General features: G+C 41.5%; 1 protein-coding gene and 1 non-coding gene across 3 annotated transcripts in view; both read right to left on the bottom strand.

Annotated features, from left to right (window-relative positions):
- Ube2h (ubiquitin conjugating enzyme E2 H) overlaps window positions 1-14,196 on the bottom strand; it is a 94,644-nt gene that overhangs the window by 66,608 nt on the left and 13,840 nt on the right. The gene's annotated exons all lie outside the window — the stretch shown is intronic.
- LOC122121905 lies at window positions 7,867-7,991 on the bottom strand. The gene has a single exon (XR_006150057.1). It is a non-coding gene; the product is annotated as a small nucleolar RNA SNORA51 (small nucleolar RNA).

Here is a 14,196-nt window from a genome sequence, read left to right on the forward strand (position 1 = left end):
AACCTATGGTCATTCTACTATATTGTACTTCTTCAAATGCAGCACTATCTGCTGGGTGCTGCTCACACCTGCAATCCTAACTACTCAGGAAGCTGACTGAGGATAGAGGTTTAAAGCCAGCTAGGGCAGTAAAGTCCATTAGACTCTTAATCACCAAAATCCAGGGTGGAACTGTGGCTCAAGTGGTGCTGTGGCTCAAGTAGTAGAACTCTAGCCTTGAGTATTTTGCTCAGGAACCATGCCCAGGCCCTGGATTCAAGCCCCATGATGGGCACACACCCCACACCCTCAAAAGGAACACTATTTGAAAAAGGGTATACATTTCAAAATATTAACCTAATCATTCTCATTACATGAGAAACAGACCATAATCCATTTATTCTCTTCTACCCACCAAAACCCTGCCAACCCATAATCAAGTTTTGTGGGTACATTCTCCAAGAGTCCTCCTCTGTTGAATGTGGCCTTTCAGGTCCCAAATATCTCCAAATGGGTGGGTGGGGGGGGCGGGGGAGAAGGAAGCTCTGCTTAATCACTTTAACAGCACCTCACACAATCTTGGTCACATACTGCAATCTACTTGCAGTGACTCATTTACTTGACTACTTTAGTCAAGCAAAGTCACCTACTACCTCCCACTCTTGCTTATTTACCTCCTGTTTTTATGACAGTTTCTTCCAGGAAGCCTTCCCTTGAAAGACAGTCAACTTCAGCATTTGTGGCTCAAGTGGTAGAGCTTCTGCCTAGCAAGCTTACTGCCTTGAGTTTAAACCCTAGTACTTCAAAAAAGATTTAATTTGCTGGATACTGGTGGCTCATGCCTATAATCCTAACTACTCAGGAGGTTGAGATCTGGGAACTGAAGTTTGAAGTCAGCTCTGACAAAGATGAAAGATCTTCTCTCCAACTAACCAGCAAAGTGGCAGTGTCAGCCTTGAGCACAAAAGCAAAAAGATAGCACAAGACCCTGAGTCCAAACCCCAACACCCAAGCACACACATACTTCCCTATTTTTCCAATGCCTGATTTCTGTTTTAAATCTATGATTAAAGAATATGCTGCCAGACTCATGCCTGTAGTCCTAGCTTCTCAGGAGAATAAGATCTGATAATCATGGTTTGAAGTCTGCCCAGTAGGAAAAACCAGTAACTCTTATCTCCAATTAAGCACCCCAAAAGCCCAAAGTATATGCGCGCGTGTGCGCACACGCGCACACGCACACGCGCGCACTCTCACACACACACAGAGAACTATTTATTCATACAGTATTGGTCGAATCTATTTACTTTTTTTTTGAGACGGATTCAGTGAGTAATCCCCATGCTGGTCTCAAACTCTTGATCTTCCTGCCTATGTTTTATTTTAAAAACCTATATTCTAGCATTTAAGTCTAATATCCTAGCTTGGAATAAATGGAACAGTCAAAGAATAGGCTCATTGTAAACTGCCCAAGGTCTTTTGTGCCTGCTAAGAAAAACAGTTAATGCAGCATCCCCTGTAGCTAAGGGACCAAACTGGAATCCAATGTTTCTCTCCACACAAAAAGTGACACTACCCTATTTTATATGATGTGTACAACACATCATTATTTTATGACACACCAAGGAAGAAAAAAGTCACATTAAAGTGACTCACCACCAATTTTAAGACATCTCTAGTTCAAAGATGTTAAAACATGGAAAAGCCTTGTCTTAGAATTTAGAAAATATGATGTAAACCTGGCATTGTTTACTAAAATAAATATGCTTGCCATCTTCACATAACACCAATTTTTCTTCTAGGCTCAATGTATATTTTCATAACCTATTGTATAATTAGATTCAATGTGATTCATATAATTTATTAAAGAACTTACTAATCTGCCAGACACTATGCTGGGAACAATTAAAGCATATCCTAGACTTTTATCAGAATGTGACAATTTTCCTTTTCTTTTTTCTGTTGGTTGCAGGGCTTGAACTCAGGGCCTGGGCACTGTCCCTGGGCTCTTTTTTTTTTTTTTTGTCGGTTGTGGGGCTTGAACTCTGGGCCTGGGCGTTGTCCCTCAGCTCTTCAGCTCAAGGCGAGCGCTCTACCACTTGAGCTACAGCGCCACTTCCGGTTTTCTGGTGGTTTATTGGAGATAGGAGTCTCACGGTCTCTCCTGCCCGGGCTGGCTTTGAACCGCGATCCTCAGATCTCAGCCTCCTGAGTAGCTAGGATTACAGGCGTGAGCCACCAGCGCCCGGCTCCTGGGCTCTTTTTGCTGAGGCTAGTGCTCTACTAATTTGAGCCAAAGCTCTACTTCCAGTGTTCTGGTGGCTAATTGGAGATAAGAATCTCATGGACTTTCCTGCCTGAGCTGGCTTTGGACTGCAATCCTCAGGTCTCAGTATTATGAGTAACTAGACAGGTATGAGCCACCAGCACGTAATAGTTTTCTTTCAATGTGTATGTGTTAGTGGTAGAGTGCTTGCCTAGCATGCATGAAGCCCTGGGTTTGACTCCTCAGTACCACATAAACAGAAAAGGACAGAAGTGAGCAAAAGAAGCTCGAGAACAATGCTCAGGCCCTGAGTTCAAGCCCCAGTACTGGCAAGCAAAAAACAAAAATAATGAAAATAATTAGTTTCAGCATTCTTTATATGCTTTAAAAGTAAGGACTTCAAAGAATCTTTTTACTCTGTGGGTTATTATCAATATTTATCATTTGGGTTTTTTTTCTTTTTCTTTTTTTTTTTTTTGTCGGTTTTGGGGCTTGAACTCTAGGTCTGGGCATTGTCCCTCAGCTCTTCAGCTAAAGGCAAGCACTCTACCACTTGAGCAACAGCACCACTTCCAGTTTTTTTCTGTTTGTGTGGTGCTGAGGAATGGAACCCAGGGCCTCATACATGGAAGGCAAGCACTCTACCTAAGCCACTTTCCTAACCCCAATATTTACCATTTTTGAAAATTCATGTAAAAGTAATAATAAACCTTATGCCTACTAATACAAATGAATTTTTTTGGGTCCAGTCGTGGGGCCTGAACTCTGAGCCTGGGCGCTGTCCCTCAGCTCTTCAGCTCAAGGCTAGCAATCTACCACTTGAGCCACAGCACCACTTCCGGCTTTTTTCTTTTTGCTTATGTGGTGCTGAGGAATCGAACCCAGGGCCTCAGGCATGCAAGGCAAGCGCTCTACCACTGAGCCACCTTCCCAGCCCCCCAGCCTCATCTTAATAGAAAAGCTGAGTGAGGTGTCACATGTGTGTCATCCTAGATATAGACATGGTGAGAAGTCTGAAATAGGAAGATCATATTACAGACTCTCCAGGGCAAAAAAACCCTGTCTTAAAAACAAAAAGAACAACAACAACAAAAGAACAAAACAGGCTCAATCAGATCACTTTATCCAGTAAATGTAAAACCATTTTGAGATCAAGCTGCCAAAAAAAAAAAAAAAATGAGAAAATACTATAATATCCAAAGCAAAAACTATTTAGTAAGACTAACATTAAAAAAATGACTTTTGAAAACTTCTTTAATGTATGACTTACAGAAGAAAACTGGATTCTCATATGTGCATCTGCATTTGATCAGACAAAATGTTTTGAATATAGTCAGAAAACAAAAGAAATAATATGCAGGTAATTCTGTATATTCTTTACTGATATTATACTGAAATGACAAGTAATCATTTCAAAGGCCAATTCAATATAGAATCTAAAAGGAGTTTTTCATGATTATACACTAAAATCCACTAGTCCACTTTGCACTTTGAGTGGTCTTTTTCCCAAGCATGACTTGCTATAATGCAGAGATCATTTGGAAAATACTATTTCACTAGCTCATACAGATCTTCCCAATGTTGACACATTTCATCATACAACATCAAAAAATCATGCCAGAAATGTCAATAAGAATTAGGAAATGTCAAGCACATGATGGCAGATACAATTTTCTAGAAGTCTAATTTTTGCTTAAAAGCTCTAGTTCTTCACTGGCAATATCAACTACTAGTTTTCCTAGCAGTGACAAGCTCAGTTAATTCAATTTTGAAAAAATATTGACAAATACACATCTGAATAACCAATCTTTGAGTCATACTTTCAAATACAATTAGTTCAAACAAACCAGACAGTTGAGATGGCAACTCAAAATCCTACAAAGCTTTCTTAAGAAACCATCACCATACTTTCAATGTACAGCAAAGTGTTTTCCATTTCATCATACAGAATATTAAAAAAAAATCCAAAGGGTCATTGTCATTGTTCCTTTATCCAAAACATGCTTCAGTGGAGTTCCAGATCTGCAATGGAACCCCATACTAAAGATTAAGTCCACAGCCTTATGCCTAGTAAGCACTCTATTACTTGAGTTATGTCACAACCAGGGGTTAGCTTCAACCTCAAGATACTCCTGCCACTACCTACCTGATGACAATCACATTTTGTAAACTGACAGCATGTGGTGGTAGAAAGCCAAGTGACTATTAACTGGTTCTGGTGTGCTAAGAATTTAGCCTACCACAGATGGCAAAAAAAAAAAAAGGCAAATAAGGAATATTTCTTTTTTTCTTTTTTCTTTTTCTTTTGTCTTTGTCGGTCATGGGGCCTGAACTCTGGGCCTGGGAACTGTCCCTCAGCTCTTCAGCTCAAGGCTTGCGCTCTACCACTTGGGCCACAGCACCACTTCCAGCTTTTTCTGCTCATGTGGTGCTGAGGAATCAAAGTGCATGCTAGGCAAGCACTCTACCACTGAGCCACCTTCCCAGCCCAGGAATTAATATTTCTACAAAACAAGTTCTCAGGCTGGGAAGGTGGCTCATGCATGCATGAGACCCTGGGTTCCATTCCTCAGCATCAAATAAGCAGAAAAAGCTGGAAGCAACGCTGTGGGGTTCAAGTGGTAGAGCGCTAGCCTTGAGCTGAAGAGCTGAGGGACAGTGCGCAGGCCCAGATGCACAACAAGCAAAAAAAAAAGTTCTGTAAATGTATTCTATATCCTCAAAGGACTGAAGACAACACCTGTGGTAGAACCTGTGTCAGAAGATTCAATTGATTATTCTCCTTAATCATATGAGTGCATATATGTACACCACACACACAAACAAGAATAGCTATACTGACAGACGGAAGATGTACCTCAATAGTAAAGCAAATACTTAGTTCACATGCACAGACCTTTAGTTCCTAGCACTAAAATCAAATCAAACAAAAAAATCTAGTAATCAATCTTAAAACAGAAGTCACTAAGCCGGCGCCAGTGGCTCACGCCTATAATCCTAGCTACTGAGGAGGCTGAGATCTGAGGACCTTGGTTCAAAACCAGCCCGGGCATGAAAATCCGTGAGACTCTTGTCTCCAAAAAACCCACTAGAAAACCAGAAGTGGGGCTGTGGCTCAAGTGGTAGAGCACTCGCCTTGAGCTCAAGAGCTGAGGGACAGCACCCAAGCCCAGAGTTCAAGCATGACTGACAAAAAAAAAAAAAACAGAAGCCACTGGAAAATGGCATTTAAGGCTGTGATCTGAGGATCACAGGTCAAATCTAGCCCTGGCAGGAAGATTCTTATCTCTAAGAAAACCAAATGTGAAGTCATGGCTCAAAGTGGCAGAGTGCTAGCCTTCAGTGAAAAGCTTAGGGACAGTGCCCAAGCCCTGAGTTCAAGCCCCATGATAGACCAAAAAAAAAAAAAAAGATGGCCAGGTTCTGGTGACTCATGCCTGTAATCCTAGCTACTCAGGAGGCTGAGTAGCCAAAGCCAGCCAGGACAGGAAAGCCCATGAGACTCTTATCTCCAATTAACCACCAGAAAAAAAAAAGAAGTGACCCTGTGGTTCAAGTGGTAGAGTGCTTGCCTTAAGCTGAAGAGCTGAGGGACAGCGCCCAGGCCCAGAATTCAAGCCCCACGACCGACCAAAAAAAAAAAAAAAAGCATGACATGAAAGTAAAACATGTTGTGTTGGGTAGAAAATAGAACAGGAGTAGAGGGGCAATGGAGAAGTAATTTAATTGTATGTTTGAAAACAAAACAATGAAACCTGGGTTTTATTAGGTAACCACTCTACTGCTGAGCTACATTCTAGCCAAAAAAAAAAAATGTTTAATATATAAAAATATTTTTAGGTGGGGCTGGGAAGGTGGCTCAGTGGTAGAGCGCTTGCCTTGCATGCCTGAGGCCCTGGGGCTCGATTCCACAGCACCACATAAGCAAAAAGAAAAAGGCGGGAAGTGGTGCTGTGGCTCAAATGGTAGAGCACTAGCCTTGAGCTGAAGAGCTGAGGGACAGCGCCCAGGCCCAGAGTTCAGGCCCCACGACCAGACCAAAAAAAAATATATATATATATATATATACATATATATGAAGGTGGCTCAGTGGTAGAGTGCTTGCCCCGCATGCAGGAAGCCCTTGGTTCGATTCCTCAGCACCACATAAACAGAAAAGGCCATAAGTGGCACTGTGGTTCAAGTGGTAACGTGCTATCCTTGAGCTGAAGAGCTGAGGGACAGTGCACAGGACCAGAGTTCAAGCCCCATGACTGGCAAAAAAAAAAAAAAATATATATATATATATATAAAATATATATATATTTTAGTACCTTTTTTTGGGGGGGGGAGGGGAGCCAGTACTAGGATTTAAATTGAGCCTTATGCTTGCTCAGCTTTGCTTATTGCACTACAGTTGTTACCATTTCAGCCATGCCTCCAATCTGGCTTTTTGCAGGTTATTTTGGAAGTAGAGTCTTAGGGGCCTTTCTGCCTGGCCTCAAACCACCATCATCTGGATCTCAAGCTCCCAAACAGGTAGAGTTACAGGTATGAGTCACTTGCATGATTTTTTTTTTAAAGGAGTATTGTTCACTGAAAGTGGCACTCAAATGTAAGGTGAGCAAAGGAAGTAAAGGTACAAAAGAACCAGAACTAGCTGAATTTTTGACAAGATTCCTTAGGCCAATAAGATGGCCTTAAATGCCATAAGCCTGAGAGTTAGCATCTAAGTAACAAACAGATGCTGGCATTTTAAAAGTCAAAGATCTAAAAATTCACCATTAAGATTACAAAGTCAATAAATAGCTTGTTACACATACTTTTGTTGTTGTTGGTGGTGGTGGTCATGGGGCTTGAACTCTAGACCTGGGCGCTGTCCCTGAGCTCTTCAGCTCAAGGCTAGTGCTCCACCACTTGAGCCACAGTGCCACTTCCGGTTTTCTGATGAGTCTCATGAACTTTCTTGCCCTCGGTGGCTTTGCACCATGATCCTCAGATCTCAGCCTCCTGGGTAGCTAGGATTATAAGCGTCATTACACATATTTTTGACTTATAAACTGCACAAAATCCCAGGTATCCTCAGGAATTCAGAATTGTCCTCTAAAGTCTTAGAGAGCTTATTGCTATTATATCCATAATTAGTCAAGTATTTGCATTACCAATTTCTACCCTTTTTTAACAACCTTGAAAAGGTAGTTTAGCTTTAGCTTTTTTTCTTCCAACTTTTTTTTTTTTTTTGATCAGTTGTGGGACTTGAACTCTGGGCCTGGGCTCTGTCCCTGAGCTCTTCAGATCAAAGCAAGCGCTCTACGACTCGAGCCACTTCCAGTTTTCTAGTTGTTTATTGGAGATAAAGAGTCTCACAGACTTTTCTGCCTGGACTGGCTTTGAACCATGATCCTCAGAGCTCAGCCTTCTGCGTAGCTAGGATTACAGGTGTGAGCCACTGGCTCCCAGCTCTGATATGAGGTTCTTAACGACTGCTTTTGCAATTCATTCCACATATCATCATCTTTAAACTATTACTATATATTAAAAAAATCAGCCAAATGTGAAAAGTAAATCTGTCAAGAAAATAGCTAAATTAATCCCCAAAATTTGTGCTCCTAGCTGACACCTTATTTATACACTTTTTCCTCTCATGTCTTACCATTCACAATACAGACAATGCACACAGCCTGGAGTGAAGTGTACATGGTAGGTATACTCTGCCCTTCTATACAATCAGTGTAAGAAAACAGCCTATGGTAAACATCAAGAGGCCTTATACCCCATCTTGTTTCTAAAAAAGCAGAAACAATGTGCTTTTTTTTTTTTTTTTTGTCGGTCGTGGGGCTTGAACTCTGGGCCTGGGCGCTGTCCCTCAGCTCTTCAGCTCAAGGCGAGCGCTCTACCACTTGAGCTACAGCACCACTTCCGGTTTTCTGGTGGTTTATTGGAGATAGGAGTCTCACGGTCTCTCCTGCCCGGGCTGGCTTTGAACCGCGATTCTCAGATCTCAGCCTCCTGAGTAGCTAGGATTACAGGCGTGAGCCACCAGCGCCCGGCTACAATGTGCTCTTTAGTCACAATCAAACATAGGTTTCATACAAAAGTCACAAATAGGATTGGGCATGGTAGTTCATACCTATAATCCCAGCACCTGACTGGCTAAGGCAGGAGGATCATGACTTCAAGGCCAGTGTCTTAAAAATAAACCCTCTGATAAGATTAAAGCTCTGTTATAATCAGACATGGAATTTTACTCATCTATTAGGAAGAAAACTATGTCATGTGCAGGGGAATGAACATTGAAGAAAATGTTAACTGAAGTCAGGCTCCTAAAGACAAATGGTTCGTGTGTTTTCTCATGTGGAAGCTAGATCTAAAATACAAACATACATTATAATAGTGGGCTCTATGCATATACACACACTGCTGAGGATGATATTCTTAGAAGAGGAATCCAAAAGTGTATATACTTCCTCTGAACTATATAATGAACTGTTCATCAAAATGAATACCAGGAGCTGGGCACTGATGGCTCACACCTGTAATCCTAGCTATTCAGATCTGAGGATCAAAGCTTGAAGTCAGCTTGGGCAGGAAAGTAGGTGAGACTCTTTATCTCCAATTAACTACCCAAAGAGCTTAAAGTGGAGCTGTGGCCAAGTGGTAGAGTGCTATCCTTAAGCCCAGTGACCAAGGCCTTAAATTCAAGCCCCAGAAAGTATGCATGCGCGCACGCGCATGCACACGCGCGCGCGCACACACACACACACACGTAACTCTAAGTGAAAATGTGGGATTTTTTTTGGGGGGGAGGGACAATGGGCACATGAATGGAGGAAGAGTGAGTAAAATGCAGTCATTGTATTCAACGTACATTCTGTAAAAAATGAACTACATAACTTAAGGGTAGGGCTAAGAGAGGGAATGAGGGAGAACAATGGAAGGGGTGACAGTGATCAAAATGTACTGCGTTTATAATCTGACTTATGAAATTGTAACCTCTTTGTACAACTACTTAATAAAATTATGTATCTCTGGAGAGTAGGGCATCAGTGGCTCATGCCAGTGATCTTAGCTACTTAGTTAGGAAGCTGAGACTGGAGGACTGAAGTTCAGAGACATTCAAAACAAGAAAGTCCATGATACTCTTATCTCCATTTAGTGCCCAAAAAAGCCAGTAGGAAGAATGACTGGCCCTGACTGAGCACAAGCCCCAGAACCAGTAGCCCGCCCCCCAAAAAAAGTCAGGAGAGGACTCAAAGATACAGGGTAAAATATTTAAATGCTCAAATATTAAACTGTTTTAAATGTTTAACAAGATACCATCCATGCTGGGCACCGGTGGCTCATGCCGTAATCTTAGCTAGCGGCTGAGATCTGAGGATCACGGCTCAAAGCTAGCCCGGGAGGAAAGTCCAGGAGACTCTTAGCTCCAATAAACCACTAGAAAACCGGAAGTGGCACTGTGACTCAAGTAGTAGAGCGCTCACCTTAAGCTGAAGAGGGCAGGGACAGCGCCCAAGCCCAGAGTTCAAGCCCCCTGACCAACAACAACAACAAAAAGATACTATCCTGCTATTTTGGGAATACCTTAGTTTACCTTCTGAAAAGCAAAATACAAATTTCAGTTATCAAATACATAAAATTCTGTAAGGAATAACATGTTGCCATTCTATCTTGACAAAAGTTCTCACAAATATACAGGGCTTATTTCATTTTAAAAATTATTGACAGGAACTGAAAAAAAATGACAGGGCTCATACAATTCAAACATCTCAAGAATATAAGATGCAAAACATTATCAAATATACATTGTAAAGAGCTAACAAACTCTAATATCAAACTAGTAAGTATGGGGGGGCAGGGGGAGGCTGGGAAGGGATGGGAAGGGGAAACAAAGGAGGAGGCTACAATGCTTGATAAGAAATGTACTCATTATCTTGCCCATGTAATTGTAACCCCTCTGTACAGTATTTTCACAATAAAAAATAAATTAAAAAAAAAACAAAAAACTACTAAGTATGACAAGCACCAATGGTTCAAACTATAATCCAAGCTACTCAAAAGGCTGAGATCTAAGAATAGTGGTTAGTTAGAAGCCAGCCTAGGCAGAAAGTCTGTGAGACTTATATCTCTACTAAAAAGCTGGAAATGGAGATGTGGCTCAAATGGCACAAAGCCAGAAGTGGTGCTGTGGGTTAAATGGTAGAGTGCTAGCCTTGAGCAAAAAGTAGCCCAGAGACAGCGCCCAGGCCCTAAGTTCAAGCCCCAGAACTGGCAAAAAAACAAAAACAAAAAACACAACTACCACCACCACAAACAGCAACAACAACAACAAAAACCCATGTTTCTATATCCTGGAATTTGTATTTTAAATGATCAGAGTCATTATGCCTGGCTAATTGGAGGTAAGACATTTCTGCCCAGGTTGACGTCCAACCTTGATCCTCTATCTCGGCCTCTTGAGTAGCTAGTATTACTGATATGAGCCATTGATGTATGGCTTACTGTGATGTTTCAAACTGAAATCATGTGCTGGGAAGGTGGCTCAGTAGTAGAGTGCTTGCCTTGCATGCATGAGGCCCTGGGTTTGATTCCTCAGCACCACATAAGCAGAAAAAGCTGGAAGTGGCGCTGTGGCTCAAGTGGTAAGCACTAACCTTGAGCTGAAGAGCTGAGGGACAGCACCCAGGCCCAGAGTTCAGGCCCCATGACCGGCAAAAAAAGAAAAAAAATCATATTAAGTGAAGTAAGCCAGACCCAAAGACCCATGTTTTCCCTCATTTGCAATAACTAGTATACATCCAAGATAATTTTATCAGATGAGCAGAAAAAGCTCAAAAGCTATGTACATACGACCATATAAGAAGATGCTAAGTGAAAGAACCCCAAGATATGGACACAAGAGGCCTTTCCTTGTTGTTGTTGTTTTAAATGTACTATGTGACTTTTTGTTTCCTTTGTATGTTCTTCCCCCTATGGTATATCCCCTGCTGTCACTGTACTTGATTTTGGTACTCTGCATCTTGTATATATTTGTCTATTTGTGGAGGGGAAGGAGAATAACAAAACTCTGAAATAAGGACACAGGATGACCCATTGCAACAATGATACCCACAAGACAGTATACTAGAATTCAACTTTACAACTTTGTGGGGGTGAGGGGAGAGTAAGGGAGGTGGGGGAGGGAAGGGATAGTGGGAGAACAACAAGGGAAGGGGTAACAATGCCCGACAAGAAATGTCCTCATTCCCTTACTCATGTAACTGTAACCCCTCTGTACAGCATCTTTACAATAAATTTAAAAAAAAGTCTCGCAGACTTTCCTGTCCAGGCTGGCTTTGACCCATGATCCTCAGATCTCGGCCTCCTAAGTAGGTAGGATTACAGGCATGAGCTTCCAGTGCCCTGCTTACTGTAACACTTATAGTCATAAATATACCTAATTAACTGTGACATTAGGCTATGTTTTAAGTCTAGTTCTCAAATAACAAACTGACTACTAACTAGTAAAACTGATTTTATAAGTAACAGATGAAAAGTGGTTTCCTTATTTTAGCCTTGGTTTCTTTTTCTTTCTAATAATATAAATTTTCCAGCGGGTACTGGTAACTCAAGCCTACAATCCTAGGAGGCTGAGATCTGAGGATCACCATTCAAAACCAACCGCCCCCACACACACACACACACACACACAAAGAAGGAAAATCTAATTAATCACCAATTAATCATCAGAAAACCAGAAGTGGCACTATGGCTCTAAGTGACAGAGTGCTAGCCTTGAGCAAAAGAGCTCAGTTCAAGCCCCACAAATGACCTCCCCACAGGCTCCACCCCGCCCCACTGCAAAAAAAGCATACAAGTCACATATATTTTCTAGTTCTATTTAAAAGACAATTTCAAATTCTAAATTCAATTAAGCAAACAGAATATCATATATTTCTGTCGATTAAGACTTACTGTAAGGGCTGGGAATGTGGCTTAGTGGTAGAGTGCTTGCCTTGTATGCATGAGGCCCGGGTTGGATTCCTCAGCACCACATAAGCAGAAAGAGCTGGAAGTGGTGCTGTGGCTCAAGTGATAGAGTGTTAGCCTTGAGCTAAAGAGCTGAGGGACAGCACCCAGGCCCAGAGTTCAGGCCCCACAACTGACAAAAAAAAAAGGGGGGGGGGGGACTGGAATGTATGCAGCTCTGAGCAAAGAAAGCTGACCAAGAGCTTAGGGCCCTGTGTTTAAGCACCAGTAAGGTCACAAGACCAAAACAAACAACACACACACACACACACACACACACACACACACACTGTAGCTGTTTTTGTTTAGGCGCTAGGAATCCCCCCCCCCCCCCACAGACACACACACTGTAGCTGTTTTTGTTTAGGCGCTAGGAATCCCACAAACACTACCACTGAGCTGCATCCCCAGCTTAGACATGGCATTTCATTAGTCATTCTTTCAGTTACAAGGAGCAAAAGGAGCAAAAGGAGTAAGCTCTCCTAGATAGGGGCACTCCCTTTTACCTTATCTGAAGGGAACACTGTGGGATACTGGATGATGGAGAGTCCTAGAGTTTCTTCCCTGAGTTCTCATGAGAATATAAAATTTTAGTCTACAGTTTCAAAACAAAAAACAGTGAATGTACAAAACTAAATTATGTGCCAAGTTCTACTGTGTCTGATTCACTGACACAGTTATGGTAAAGTTAGGTCATGCTTGCTGTTTTTCCATTCAGAGTATACATATCAAAGTTGTAAGCTACTATATATTTTCAGCATAAGTTCAAGTTTTATATGTAACAGCTAAACAGCACAAAGTAAAATGGACCAAGTATATTTTTAAAACTCTTAGAGAAAAAGATTTGGCTTTGTGATTACTTTTAATTAAACTTGAATATAAGATAATATAAAGTATATGGAAATAACTTCTCTCTAAAGATTTATTTGTATGTATGATTAAAAGTACTTGTCTGTCAGTGAATTTGACTGTCTTGCTTAACTCCTAGGAATCAAAGTGGCAGATAAAGGTGCTGAGGGTATAGTCCAGTAGTAAAGCAAAGGCCTGGTATGTTCAAGGCTCTGGGTTAGAACCCATATATGTTTTCAAGTATACAGACTTGAAAACATATATGAAAATGAAATTAGACAGGCTTACACCTGTAATCCTAGCTACTTAGAAGGCTGAGATCTAGGGATTGATGTTCAAGGTCAGCCCAGGCAGGGAAGTCCCTGAGACTCTTATCTTCAATTAGCCACCAGAAAATCGGAAGTAGAGCTGTGGCTCAAAGTGGTAGAGCACTAGCCTTGAACAAAAGAATTTAGGGACAGTGCCCAGGCTCTGAGTTCAGGCCCCATTAGAAAGAAAAGAAACAAAAAAAGAAAAGAAAGAAATCGAGTGAGGAAAGAAGCGAGGAAGAAGCAAGGAAAGGAAGGAAATGAAATCAGTATGTATGAACTACCAGTACAGTCCTCCTAATACAGCATGATAGGTACAAATGTAAGTAAATCTCAAATAGGAGAAAAATCACATTAATTACTCAGAGAGAGAAAGATATGATTACACCCAAGTAGCTGAGGAGCAGGTGGGTTATGAGTTTAAGGTCGGCTTAGACTACACATACTACAAATACACACTTAAAAAAAAAAAGCCAGGTACCAGTGGCTTACACCTATACTCAAGAGACTGATACCTGAGGATCATAGTTTGTAGCCAGTCTGGGCAGGAAAGTCCGTGACTCTTATCTCTAATGAATTACTAAAAAGAGGGAGATAAAAAGAGGGAGAAGTAGAGCTGACTCAAGTGGGAGAGCACTAGCCTTGAACTGGGACAGTACCCAGACCCCAAGTTCAAGCCCCAGAACCAGGAAAAAAAAAAAAAAAGCCAGTTTTTTTTTTTTAACAGCCTGGGGCTTGAACTCAGAGACTGGGCACTGTCTCTGAACTTCTTTTGCTCAAGGCTAGTGGCTCTACCACTTGAGTCAC

The sequence above is a fragment of the Dipodomys spectabilis genome, unplaced genomic scaffold (assembly GCF_019054845.1).
Source record: "Dipodomys spectabilis isolate Male_0828 unplaced genomic scaffold, ASM1905484v1 ptg000197l, whole genome shotgun sequence".
NCBI classification, from domain to species: Eukaryota; Metazoa; Chordata; class Mammalia; order Rodentia; family Heteromyidae; genus Dipodomys; species Dipodomys spectabilis.